The sequence below is a fragment of the Pleuronectes platessa genome, chromosome 19 (assembly GCF_947347685.1).
Source record: "Pleuronectes platessa chromosome 19, fPlePla1.1, whole genome shotgun sequence".
NCBI classification, from domain to species: Eukaryota; Metazoa; Chordata; class Actinopteri; order Pleuronectiformes; family Pleuronectidae; genus Pleuronectes; species Pleuronectes platessa.
In genome coordinates, this window is record NC_070644.1 from 15,671,371 (window position 1) to 15,683,497 (window position 12,127).

The 12,127-nt window shown below is 44.6% G+C and overlaps 1 protein-coding gene across 1 annotated transcript in view; it reads right to left on the minus strand.

Moving 5' to 3' along the window:
• The window catches only part of LOC128425246 (transmembrane protein 132C-like), a 123,966-nt gene that overhangs the window by 32,511 nt on the left and 79,328 nt on the right, over positions 1-12,127 (minus strand).

A 12,127-nucleotide genomic window follows, 5' to 3' on the forward strand; every position in this document is an offset into this window, starting at 1 on the left:
TAAGGAAATGAGAATAGTTGAATGTTCCTTCATCGTTATCCTCACACGTCTTGGTAACGTGATCACTGTTCTTTCTCCTTCTCTCTCACACGATTTACTTCAGCAGCTGTTTTCATTCTTCTTCACTTCCTCTCCAGTTGTGCACCAAAAGTTTTTTCCACGTTTGTGGCATCAATGATTCTATAAACAGGAGTTCGTTCTGATCCTAATTGGTCCGAGACCTCGAGGGAAATATTATTATATCTCTAATAAATAAAACCTGCTCTCCATCGGCTGCGTGGTGATAAAGGTCACATTTACAGAGTGGACTACCCCCGACTCCTCCGGTTCGGCAGCAGCTTCCCCGAATGTGTGCGTAATGAGGTCATTTAGCCCGGTGTAGTCCGGGGTCATTAGAATATTATGATTAATAAATTGGGATTGAGTGCAGCAGAAACCATATTTTGTGTGCGTGTGCATCTCGAGGGAGTCCAGGCTCCTCTCTAATGAGTTCCCCTATCTCAGGTCTAATATCTGTCTCTTCCCTCCAATGATGCTAATGAGATCCCACTGAAACCAGCAGAGCTCGCCCCTGACACTCATCCTCCACTGCACCGGCGAGCAGGCGAACCCGCCGTGCAACACGAACGTGATGGTTTGGGGGGAAGCTTGTTACCGGCGAGTTATTCCGCCGGCGGGGCCAGTGGAGGACCTGTGGGGGTTGAGATGGGTTGATGAGCAGGAGGAAGAGCTGCAGAGAAAGAGGAGCGATCGCCAAAATGTGTTCCTGGTGTAATTTCCCCCCAAAGAGAGCTCGCCGAGCCACGTCACAGCTGTGTAGTAATGTATGACGCTCGTAAAACACTGTGAACCCTAACCTTGTGCTGTCTGGGAGGGGGGGGGGGGGGGGGGGGGGGGGGGGGGCTGTGCTGCTGCTGCGGCTGCTGCTGCTGCTGCTGGTGGCTCTTCCTCCCAGTGATGCCTGTTTCATCTGTGTGGGATGATGTGTTTATGGAGCAATAAACATTGACATATGACAGACAGATAATGAAAGAGATCATAAAACGAAACCATGTCAGCAAGCAGGTGAAATGTGGAAACACCAATTTATGTATTCGGCAGATTTCCCACAGGATCTATCAGACCCCCGACACCAGCGCTGCTCCTGTCTGAGGACAGATTGGTTTGTAGGGCCGAGCTGGAACGACTGGGAAGCTCTAATCTCTGCTGGGGACATCAGCTTCGGTACATGTCCTTGTTTGGTCAAATATATTATTATGACATGTTATGTATGGGCTAATATTATTTGTACAGTAGTTATTTGAATAGTGGACTGTGCTAAGTTATGGTCCTGCTTTTGTCTTAATGCGTTAGAATACGTTTGAACTGTTATAGCTTGTGACAGGTGATGTGCTGCTTGGTGGGGATTGGGATTGAGCGTCTTGAAGTTTCTGATTTATATGTGTTATGTACAGTAATATAGATTTTCTCAAGAGATTTTCATTTAATAAGTAAACAACACAGCAGTAGTTTCTCCTCTCAAACACGTGCATTGATGTAATGTAATGTAAAGCATGGAAGCTTAAAGCAGGCTTTATTAAATCCTTGTTCAAATATATCTGCCTTAAAAGGGAGTCAAATGGAATACTAAGTGGTTGGATCATAGCAAATGGCCACAACAGTTTCAAATGTTGTTATTTATTTGATGAATTATCATAAAAATCCATAAGAAATCATAATATAACATTTATTTACATATTATTTAGTTATTCTTAGAAGCTTAGTGATGTTTTTGTGCATGGCCTTTTGTTTCCAGCACTAACACAGTAACATGCGTCCATGTGACAGTCCTCTAAGTTACAGCGACGTAAGCAAGACGTCCTGCTCCAGAATGTCCAACAGTAATTGTCTTTGGAGCTTTGAAGTGGCCTCATGGGTGTGTTGGACAGCCTCAGAGGTTTGTGTTCACGGTGGACCTGCAGAGTGCAGAAGGGTTGGAGGGCAGAGAGTGGTAAAAAAGCAGAGATCCTGCTGTTCCCCTCTTTGGTCCGTCTCCTCTTCCATGTTTTCTGACACAATCCCCCCCTCTGTTCTGTTCTGTTGCTGCCTCTCTCGCTCATTCCTCCACCTGACCTCTCGCTCTTCCCTGTCCACTTCTGTTCCTCCTCTCCTCTCCTCTCCTCCTCACCATCCCTCTCTCCTTTCTTTACCCATTGGTCTATTTTTATATATTTTCCCCATGCCACATCGCTTCTTAAATTCCTCTCAAGTGGTGTGTGAAATGAGAGGACCCGAGCGTCCCGCATGAAACAGATGTGGCTCCACGCATCAGCCAATCACACGACAGCAGCATCGCCATGGACTTTGTATCATATCACAGCCAAAGCCAATCAGGGACTCAACACAGGGAAGTGAAGATATGAACATGGAGCACAGACTGCAAGGGGAGTCTTTTTCTCCTGTCTGAGTCAGACCTGACATGTGGTGCCAGAACAATAACCACCTGTTATAAAACAATTTCGATCAGTGTCATCAGTTTGTCATTTAAATTTAACTCACTGTCACAACAAGTAAGAAAAAAGTGTCAGTTTTTCTCCTGAACACTGTTTCAGAAACACCCTGCTTGTCACATTGCAGCAGGGTTCCTGGAAATGTACGTGAATAGATTTTAACAAACACACGCACGCACACACACACAAACACACGCTCACACAAGCACACACAGACACACACACACACATCAAACTGTCTCATCAGAATGTAAACGTCAAACACTCATAGTGAAAACCTTCCCCGTCTTTTTTCATCCACACAATAGAGACATTTCTATAGAAGGTATTTGAATTATCTTCTCTGTCAGTATATTGAATGTGTGTTCACTACAATATTAACTTTACTACTACACTGGAGTCTGGTAAATGTTACCTGATTCAGCGTGTGACCAGCCTGAGGTTTAGTAACAGCCTGACCGTGAACCGTGGTTATGTTTAGGCAGCTCAAAGCTTTTGGATCACAAGAGGAATGACTGTGATCTTTGTTCAATAATTTAAAAAGATCTGTGGTGATTTGAATCGAAGGTCTCAAAGAAAATGTTACGCAAAAAAAAAAGCCTTCAACCTCCACAAGCAGTTTTAGTGAACATGGTGAAGATCCTGCCTGTAATCTCACATTTCCTTTAAGAATAAATAATAAAGCTTCTATCTTATCACCGTTCAGTGTTTGTTTTGGGATGTTGTCAATCCACATCCAGGAAGTAGGCGGGCAGGAACATGCAATAACATGCAACTGTTTCAAACCAGTGAGGAAGCAGCAGCCGCTAACAGTTGTCCTCAACACTGGATGTTATTCATGACAGTTGATGATGGAGCGTGGAAAAGATGATCGATAACGCAACAAACACAAAGATGTATCCTCATGAGCCGTCTCCTCCTCTTCCTCTTCTGTCTTGTTATTGCGGATTCGAGAGGAAGATGTGATGTAAACCAGACACTCGGATCTCAGACAGATCTCATCGCTGTTTAGAAGAATATCTAAATACGATCTGAAAACCAGATGCACTTTAGTGGCTTTAACTGTAGTCACTGTTTATAAGATTACAGCTAATTTGTATGAAATAAATGCTCCTGCTGCTGAAGACAAAGTGAGAACGAGTGTTTACCTCTGAGTCACCTCTCAAATAAAAGTTTAAGGAATGTGTGGAGGTGAGCGAAAGGCTGTGCAAAAATTGGATTTGAGGAAATGTTTGTCTTCCAGTCTGTGCTGGTGTGCAGTTGAAACCATTGAACTCCCTGACAGAGGCGTCTGGAGACCAGGCAGCAGCCGCCTGGAAGCCCCGCCTCCTCCACCTTCTCCCTCCCGGACACTAAACCCGCTCTGGAGGAGCAGCCGGCGGGTTACGAGCCACACTTAAAAACACGCTGGATACAATAAAACACAATCAGCCACTGTATAAACACCGCCCCGTGTTCCCTTATTGATTCCTGGGAGCTGTAAGAGCGTTAGTAAAAAAATTCTCCAGAGGGCTATGGGTGCTCATCCTCTTATCCCGGACAATAAGATCTACTCAGTGTGACTGGCTAATCTCCCCTCGGAGTCTCAGCTCTCCAGCGGAGACGGCACTTCCCTGTGCTCCCCGTGACGCACACATACAGTACATACGCTGACGACAAAGGATTATATCGAGTTGTCCTTTCTATTATTTGCCTCCGAGTTGCAGCATGCCACTTAAATCCCAGGACGTGCATGATTTTTGAGGCTTTGTGCACTGCGTCCACAGAGAATCTATTTGATCGCACTTGCTGGAGTCTTCTTTTATACTTTCTATATCTTTTCATCTCTCTTTCTTATTTTTTTTGCGTTTGGCTTACCCCCCCCCCCCCTCCCCCCACACCCTTTTTGTTAACCCACCCCTCTGTTTTTTATTTAAAGTTTTTCTTTCTTGTGTTGTTCTATCTCTCGGCGTGGCATCATTTTGTGGCAGCGTTGTGGTTCACTCGCCTTTTCTCTCCCGCGGCGCATATGTTCGGTTATTAGATGGACACAGTGAAGGCCAAACAGAGCATTTGAATGTCACTTTACTGCTGCTCTTAACCGTGATGTTTCCCATGAATAGACACACAACTTCATCTTTATAACCACTGGATGTTTAGAGTTTCTTAGAGTATTTGCTTTTGTGGAAAGTCTTGCCACCTTTGACGTTTATTCTGCATCCGCAATTCAGGATTTTTTCCCACTAATTAAATGACTGATTGAGGAGCAGGCTGAATTTTGGCAAATGCAGTCGGACATGTAGCAAAACACCTTGGGTGGATATTTGAACCAATGGCATGCAGAGCTCTTTCAGAGTGTGACCTTGTTGTGATGAAGTCTTGCTGCAGTTTTGAGATTGTTTCTTCAAATGTGTGCATCTTTAGCAAGGCCTGTCTGCATTCAGGATTTTTTTAACAAGGTTCGAAACCCACAAAACGATTTTCTGCCTTCTGAACTGAGGTGTCCGAGCCTCAAAAACCCTTCTGTGATGTCCCAGACACCGTGTCCATGATGTCCTCAAGTCCACGTGGAACGGACGTGTTAAAACTACTTAATCACGATCAAATAAAATCAGACTGGAGAGCACGGTGAGGAGTGGAGGGGAGGGGGGGGCTAAGAACAACTGGGATAGGCGGGATGACAACACAACGATGAGTGTCAATGAATCATTACGAGTTATATGCTAATGTGATGAAGCCTCTCGCTATATCATGTAAATGAAGGGACTGTGGGGACGTGTGCTCTGAGGAGAGAATCAGGTTTTATGGCACACAGATACCAGCAGGTGGATTTTTTTTTTACCTAAAGTAACCTGCATGATAAGTGAAAAGCGGTTAATTACTAAATTCAATTATCAGATTTTTTTATGTTTTTCACATTGTTGGCTATATTCCAGAGTTCCAGGAATCCACCTTGTAGTAAGAGAGGTTAAAAAAAGATCAACGATAAATCATACAATATTACATGTAGCATCGCTGATGCAAATTAAACTTCATAATCGTCTCCTCTTTTATTCATTTGGCCAGAAGCATATTCACCAGCATGGTTGACTGTAAAATCCAGCAGGTGACGCGGCAGAGTGTTGTAAACATGAGGATTAAAGGTGAACATTAGTAAAACAAAAATATATCTGACACTGCGGCGCCACAGTTGAAGTTGAAGGGATTCGTTTTAATTTATGTTCACATATTACAAAGGGTTGTGTTGATTGTGTCCTCGCTACTTTCTAATGAGGTGTGTTATTCTCTATTGTTCGGGTGAGGTACAGTCGATACCGGTGCATTAGGGGTTATTTTATGAAAGAAATGTATTTTATTTTTTATCTCTCTCTCTTTTTAGTTAATCAATATGATGGAGAACACAATTTCTTTACTGATCGATTCTTTTTTCTTCTTCCTTTGTGCATCACTACTGTATGAAAATGTATCTCCCAATGATATTTTTCCAAACCAATTCATGAGCAGCACGTTTGGCCTTTTGGTTTTGATTGATGTCTGGTTAAAATGCACTATAATGGAAAACATATTTATACTTTCAGGCTTTTCAGGCCTCACAAAATTATGTTGTCCTTGAATCAGCACGCTTCGATCCTCACGTCTCCCTCTCCGGCTCCCTCCCTCACACTTGGAGTTACCGATGCATGTGCACGGCCCGGCTCCAGACCTGAACAAACAAACAGACCTGCTCCCTGGTCCAGTTTATTAAATCGGTGTATGTGGACCGGGTTAATAAGAATGCCAACCCTTGCCATGACCCCTCGCTGGCCCCGGACCCTTTGCTTCTGCTCCCTCGCCTCATTAATCTGTCAAGTAAACAGAACCTTCTCCTCCTGAACCCGCAGGATGAGAGGAGGACTTGATGAGAGGAGGGAGGGAGGGAGGGAGGGAGGCGTACAGGCCCTTACTTCTCCTTCCCTTCCATTTCTCTCCGTCGGGTGTTCAAAGACGAGAGTCGTGCAAACAACCTTCTAAGGTCGCAGTCTTGTGATTCGAGCTTCTCACCCAGTAAACACACAAATACACATACACACCCCAGAGTCCCACTGAATTTTAAACAATAATTCCTGTGAATGTGTCAATGCCAAGTTTCATTTACACCAGTTGATTCTGAACAATATAATTTAAGCTTTTTGTTACTCTTCCAGGTTTGGATCCTAATAACCTCATATACGTGACGTGTAAATCCAAAATGTGCAAATCCCTGAACAAGTTCCCGCAGTACCTTGAGTATAAAGTACACCTCAAAGCGAGCTCTAAAGCATTAACAGGGGCCAAGGATTCAGCGGATGATTTATTAGAAGATGAAGTGGATCAGAGGGTTTGAGCCTCCGGTCCCAAGGCCAATAGGGCTGCCTTATCAAACACCACCAGGCTCCATGGCCAATCTCCAGCTTGTCTGTGGGCAAACTCCACACCGGCCCCAGCTTTGGTTGCTGATAAAAGTCAGATTAACTACAGAGCTTTGTTAGAAGGAAAGCCGGCTTCACTTTTACCTTAACTTCAAATGTACTAACACGCTCTATCCCTAAATAAATACTGCAAGAAACAAGAAACGCTCATTTTATTACTGTATTAATACACGATTATGACGCGGCTTCCTTATCGGACTGTTGGGGTTTCTAATTTATTACTGGACAACATGGCGAGACCGCTTCTAAACGTTATCCGGCGAACACGACCGACTGACAGAGCAGATAAGAGAAGACGTTAACCCCCCGCTGGTTTCCTGCCGATCTCATGCATCAGCGGCTTAGGCTGCATTACCTTGATTAGCCACCGTGCCAGTGTCGAGTTCACCGTCCCCGAGGGGCTCAATCAATGATGTTTCACTTCACGTTGTTCTGGTGCTTGTTCAGTGATAACACCCAGGTCAAGGGTATCATAGAATCCACTGTAAGTGTGTAATTCACGTCTCGAGCTGTTGAGGTTGGACGTAGGAGGAAGGTGGAGGATGATGGAGGATGTGGAATAAATCATTGACCCTGTGGTTGAATTAATTATGTTTCATTAGCAGCATCGTGTCCGTCTTGATTTCCATCGAAGGTGGCAGGTTGGAGGGAATGAATAAGATCCGTGTTTTTATTTTGATCGTGTTGGACCCAGGGGGCCGTTTCCTCTAGGATTGAATAAAGGATGAGTAACCCCCCATCCCACCCCCCCGCAACACATACGACTCATATGCCACTCATGCAAATTACATTACACACGATCAATAATGCAGATTCCTTCCAACGATCACATAGTTGCCTGTCTTATAGGAATCTTTTTCATAATACAAGGCAGGCAGCGAGAAGAGGCCATTTCACCAGTGCATTAGAGGCCCTAGAGGTAAACGCAGGGAAATAGAAGATTGCCTAAAAGGATTACAGAATGTATTCAGATATAGTTTTTGTATACCAAATTGAATTCTAGCCATATCCCCGCGATAAGGCAATTGAAGGAAACAGTGGTTCACAAACATACAAATTAGACCACCCTGAAAGGGTAATTGCTTGCCTCCGCTGTCAATCATCCGTAAAACTGTACTTTCAAAGGACCATTCACACATTCAAGGACACGCAGGAAAAATGCATTCTCTCTCTCACTCACTCGCTCACACAAACACACGCCTACAAAGGTAAACACGTCTTATCTCTAACTTACTTTGCACATTTATATCTCCTTCCTCCCACGTACGTGCCGTCTAAAGCTCTTCATTTTGTCTGGCGGACTGCATTGTTCTGAACCATTGTTGATTAAGCCGATTACAACATGAACTAATCAACGCTGCCGCGCTCTTCAAGGACCAAACTAATGGCAGCCTGTTCTTTAATTTCCTTCTTAATCAAATGCAGATAAATAGGTGCACATGTGCCGCACACACACAGACACACGTGGATACCCTCGGCAGTCAGGTCATTAACATCCGTGCATCTCACTGATGTATGGAGAGCTGGTATCGGACTGGGCTGAAGGGACCTTTGATTTAAATCAGGTTGTAAATGCAGTCCCTCTGGTCCTGCTCCGACTGGCCATTGATTGTGTGCGTTCAATCCCCCCCCCCCCCCCCGTGAGCTCAGCCTGGTGCAATCAGAGGGAACAGCACAAGGCCCTCTGACCTCTGCCCGTGAAGTGAAGAGGACTGAATATCGAACTCCTTTCTCGTTCAATTTTCCCTCATCATTGTTCTGTCAGCTCCTCCGGCTCCTAACGACTCTCCGGCATGAAGTAAAGCTGCCTTATAGACACATCTTCACTAAGCCAAACAATGTACATTTGCATGGACTCGCAGTTCATGGGGTTGTAGTTAAATGTCACCGCTGAATGAACAGCCAATCCTTTATTCAAATAGGCCGTGGAACACGAATCTATGACCAAACTGTGGCTCTGAAGGGCTAATTTAACAAATTCTCAAATTCGACATGCCCAGCTAACGTATGGTTTACCCACTGCAGGATGACAACGCTGCTCCTGGTAACAAACGCATGTGTGAGAAGAAAATTCCCACAATTTTCCGATGACGGGAAGAAAAAGCCACATTGTAATTGCCTTGCATTTCAAATGAGGGGTGAAGAGAGTGAGAGGACCTGTCACTGAGATGGGGCGAAGAAGTGATGAAGAGCAGGAAAAAGATTGCCCCGGGCTATTATTACCATATCATGAGAACAATCAATCAAATTGGGTTAAAATGTACATGCTGTTTCAAGGCCACTTAGACGTGCATAATGAGATCATGAAGGCAGCACAGCCTCAGAATGTGGCAGCGAGTCGGCTGTTCGTGCTCCTGGGGCTCCAGGTAACCTACGAGGGATTGAACCCAGTGAGCAGCACAAAGGGATCAACACAGCTCCATGGGTGTGTGCCTTTTATCCTCGGCCTGGTCAACAATGGAGCTTTCTGATCGTGCATATTGTAAACATAACTCATCACTGAGAGGCTGGAAGATTTAACCTAGAGATCACTGCTTTATACATGAGCATCCCTTGGAATCATTTCCATCAGGAGTTTCCATTGCTTCCTGCCCTTATACTTCCCTCTCCATTCTCATCCTCAAGGATGTGCAAGGACCAACATTCCACTTGGGATGAGGAGGACATGTCTCCCTCACTTTTGAAAGTGTGTCCCCCCCAGTTGATTATTTTCCTTCCCCATTAAAGTTATGTTTTCGTCCACGTTTGTTTGCTTATTCGTTAGTTAGCAGGATTATGCAGAAACTACTCCACCGATATTGTCGAATTCTGTGGAGGGGTGATGTGTGACCCAAGGAAGAACCCGTTCACTTTAGGTGCGGATCCAGATCAAGGGGAGTATCCAGGAAAGATGTTTTTTATTTTGTTTTATTTTCAACTTTCTGATATTCATGTTGTGTTTGCAATTTGATGCAGACCCAAAGCAAAATGTGGAGGTGGTGAATTTAAAAGTTGTTTCACAAGGGGACTGTCGGGCCTTGGCAGTGGACTGACCTTTTCCAGCAGCAGTGAGGGCTACGGTCGGGGTTGTGTGTCTGAACGCAGCCTAAAAGCAGAAAAACCTGCAGAATCAACTCAAGGCTGAAAAACAGGCCAACTTAGACTTAAGGATTCAAAAAGTGCTCTCTGATAGGAGCCACTGGAGCTGCTAACCTTATACACACTAGTGCTGCTAAAGCATCTAATACTGGCCTAACAAAATTATAGAATTTAAACCAATAAACTGCAAAGGAAACATCATCTATCTGAATGTGTTTGTTATCTATAAAGAAAGCAAAGACTCAGTTGTGTTTGTTTTAACCCCCTCACTCCCACCCCACCAATTCTCCTATAGATGTGCGTTTAAAAGCAAGAATATCTGGTATCCCAAGTTTAAATAATACCTTAAAAACCAACTGTCAACCTCTTCCTGGCTCTTTCTGAAGAGTCGGGCTCTATCCCAAAGTAATTGGGATTAATATCTGTAGGAAATTGAATGGTAATCCATGTAATAGTTGTTTGAAATATGAAAACAACTGACCGACACACAGAGGCGAACTTTACCATCCCTACAAGGGGAAAGCCCCGGCTCGCTCAGACTCATTGATTCGGACAGAACAGAATTTATGTGACAGCGGCGAGATGAGATCCCATCATCACTATATGTGTTTCAGCTGGCTGGTGATGAACAGTGGTGTTGAATTATCGCCTGGCAACACAACTGTTTACACACCTCAGCAGGTAATGTCACATAACAATAAAACAGGGAAATAACGGCGCCCTGGATGGAAATCTCTCCCTGGCAATATAGCAATGCTTAGCAGAGGCAATCTTATCTAACTGGAATCTTTATAGACTGTTTATATTGGGTTTGTGACTTTCTTCTATCCCGGGCTCACTGCGGAGTATGCTAATCATCTCAGTCTAAAACAAGCTTGGGGTTTTCACCCCCCCCCCGGTCGCTCGCTTCCTCTGTTTCACAGCAAAAAGCCCTCAGAGGCTCGTGTCACCTCCCTCAGCAGATGGCTGGGGCCAACACAGAATGACTAAAACACGACGGCTGGAAAACAATTTGAATCGCTAACCTATTTTCACACCAGGACTTTATACACACACACATGAGCCACACCTTCTTCATCAAAGCCCCCGTGTGAAACTTTCCACGCAACTTCTCCGCACTCAACATCCTGACCCTGAAATAAATTACACCACAACTGCAATAAGTGAAGACACACACACACACACACACACACACACACGCACACACAGACGTCATTGTTGGCTCATCCTGTTGTGTCGTCCCCCAGATGTACCTGTGCCGTGTTGTTTTTAGACAGCAGCCTGAAGAACCTTTGCTTTGCAGGGTTGCGTCACTTGCACAACGTCGTCTTGTCAATCTCCCAGAGTGTAAGTTGTGTTCCCACTAGTTCACAGCAGGAGTCTTCTTCAGCAGTCACAGACGAAGAATGAACGCGGTGACATGTTTCATGATCCCACGGAGTCTGGAGGTGAAGGGATGCCGGAGGGTTCTGTTTGTTTACTGGATTTGTTTGTTTGATTGCGTGTGTGTGTGTGTGTGTGTGTGTGTGTGTGTTTGAGGAAGACAGCACACAGCCTTATGTGTGTGCGCACACAGTCGAGACTCAATTAGTATTTACTGTACAGAGCATATTGTAGTGTTGCATGTTAGAGCAGTCCCCTTAAACTCAATCCTGCTGCAGCCCACACTCCTGAGCTGTTTTCTGACATGACCTGGCTGCAGGTAGAATCCGGAGAATCGGCTCGGGAGCTGAACGCAGTTTATCTGCCACACATGCACAACGCAGCGGGAGGTTCTCTGCACAGACACTTTCAACAACTCCTCTGAATTATTCACTGCGGAGATCACGTGACTTCTTAGCACACAGACACCGGTGTCTTCTATGTGTATGGCTCCACTTTTTCAGCTATAGACATCAGTGTGTCCATAATATATGTGATTGTTTCCTAAAGATTGTGTTTATTCCAGGGATATGGTGAAAATGTAAAAAAAAACACCCTATAATGCCCCTCTATGCCCTAAACAAACATTCCTGGATCTGCCTCTTTCTGAAGCTCCGTGCCAAACTGTTATGGATTTTTTTCTTGGTCCTCACCCGTCTTTCCACCGAGTTTCATAAAAATCCTTTCTGTAGTTTTACTACTGACAATACG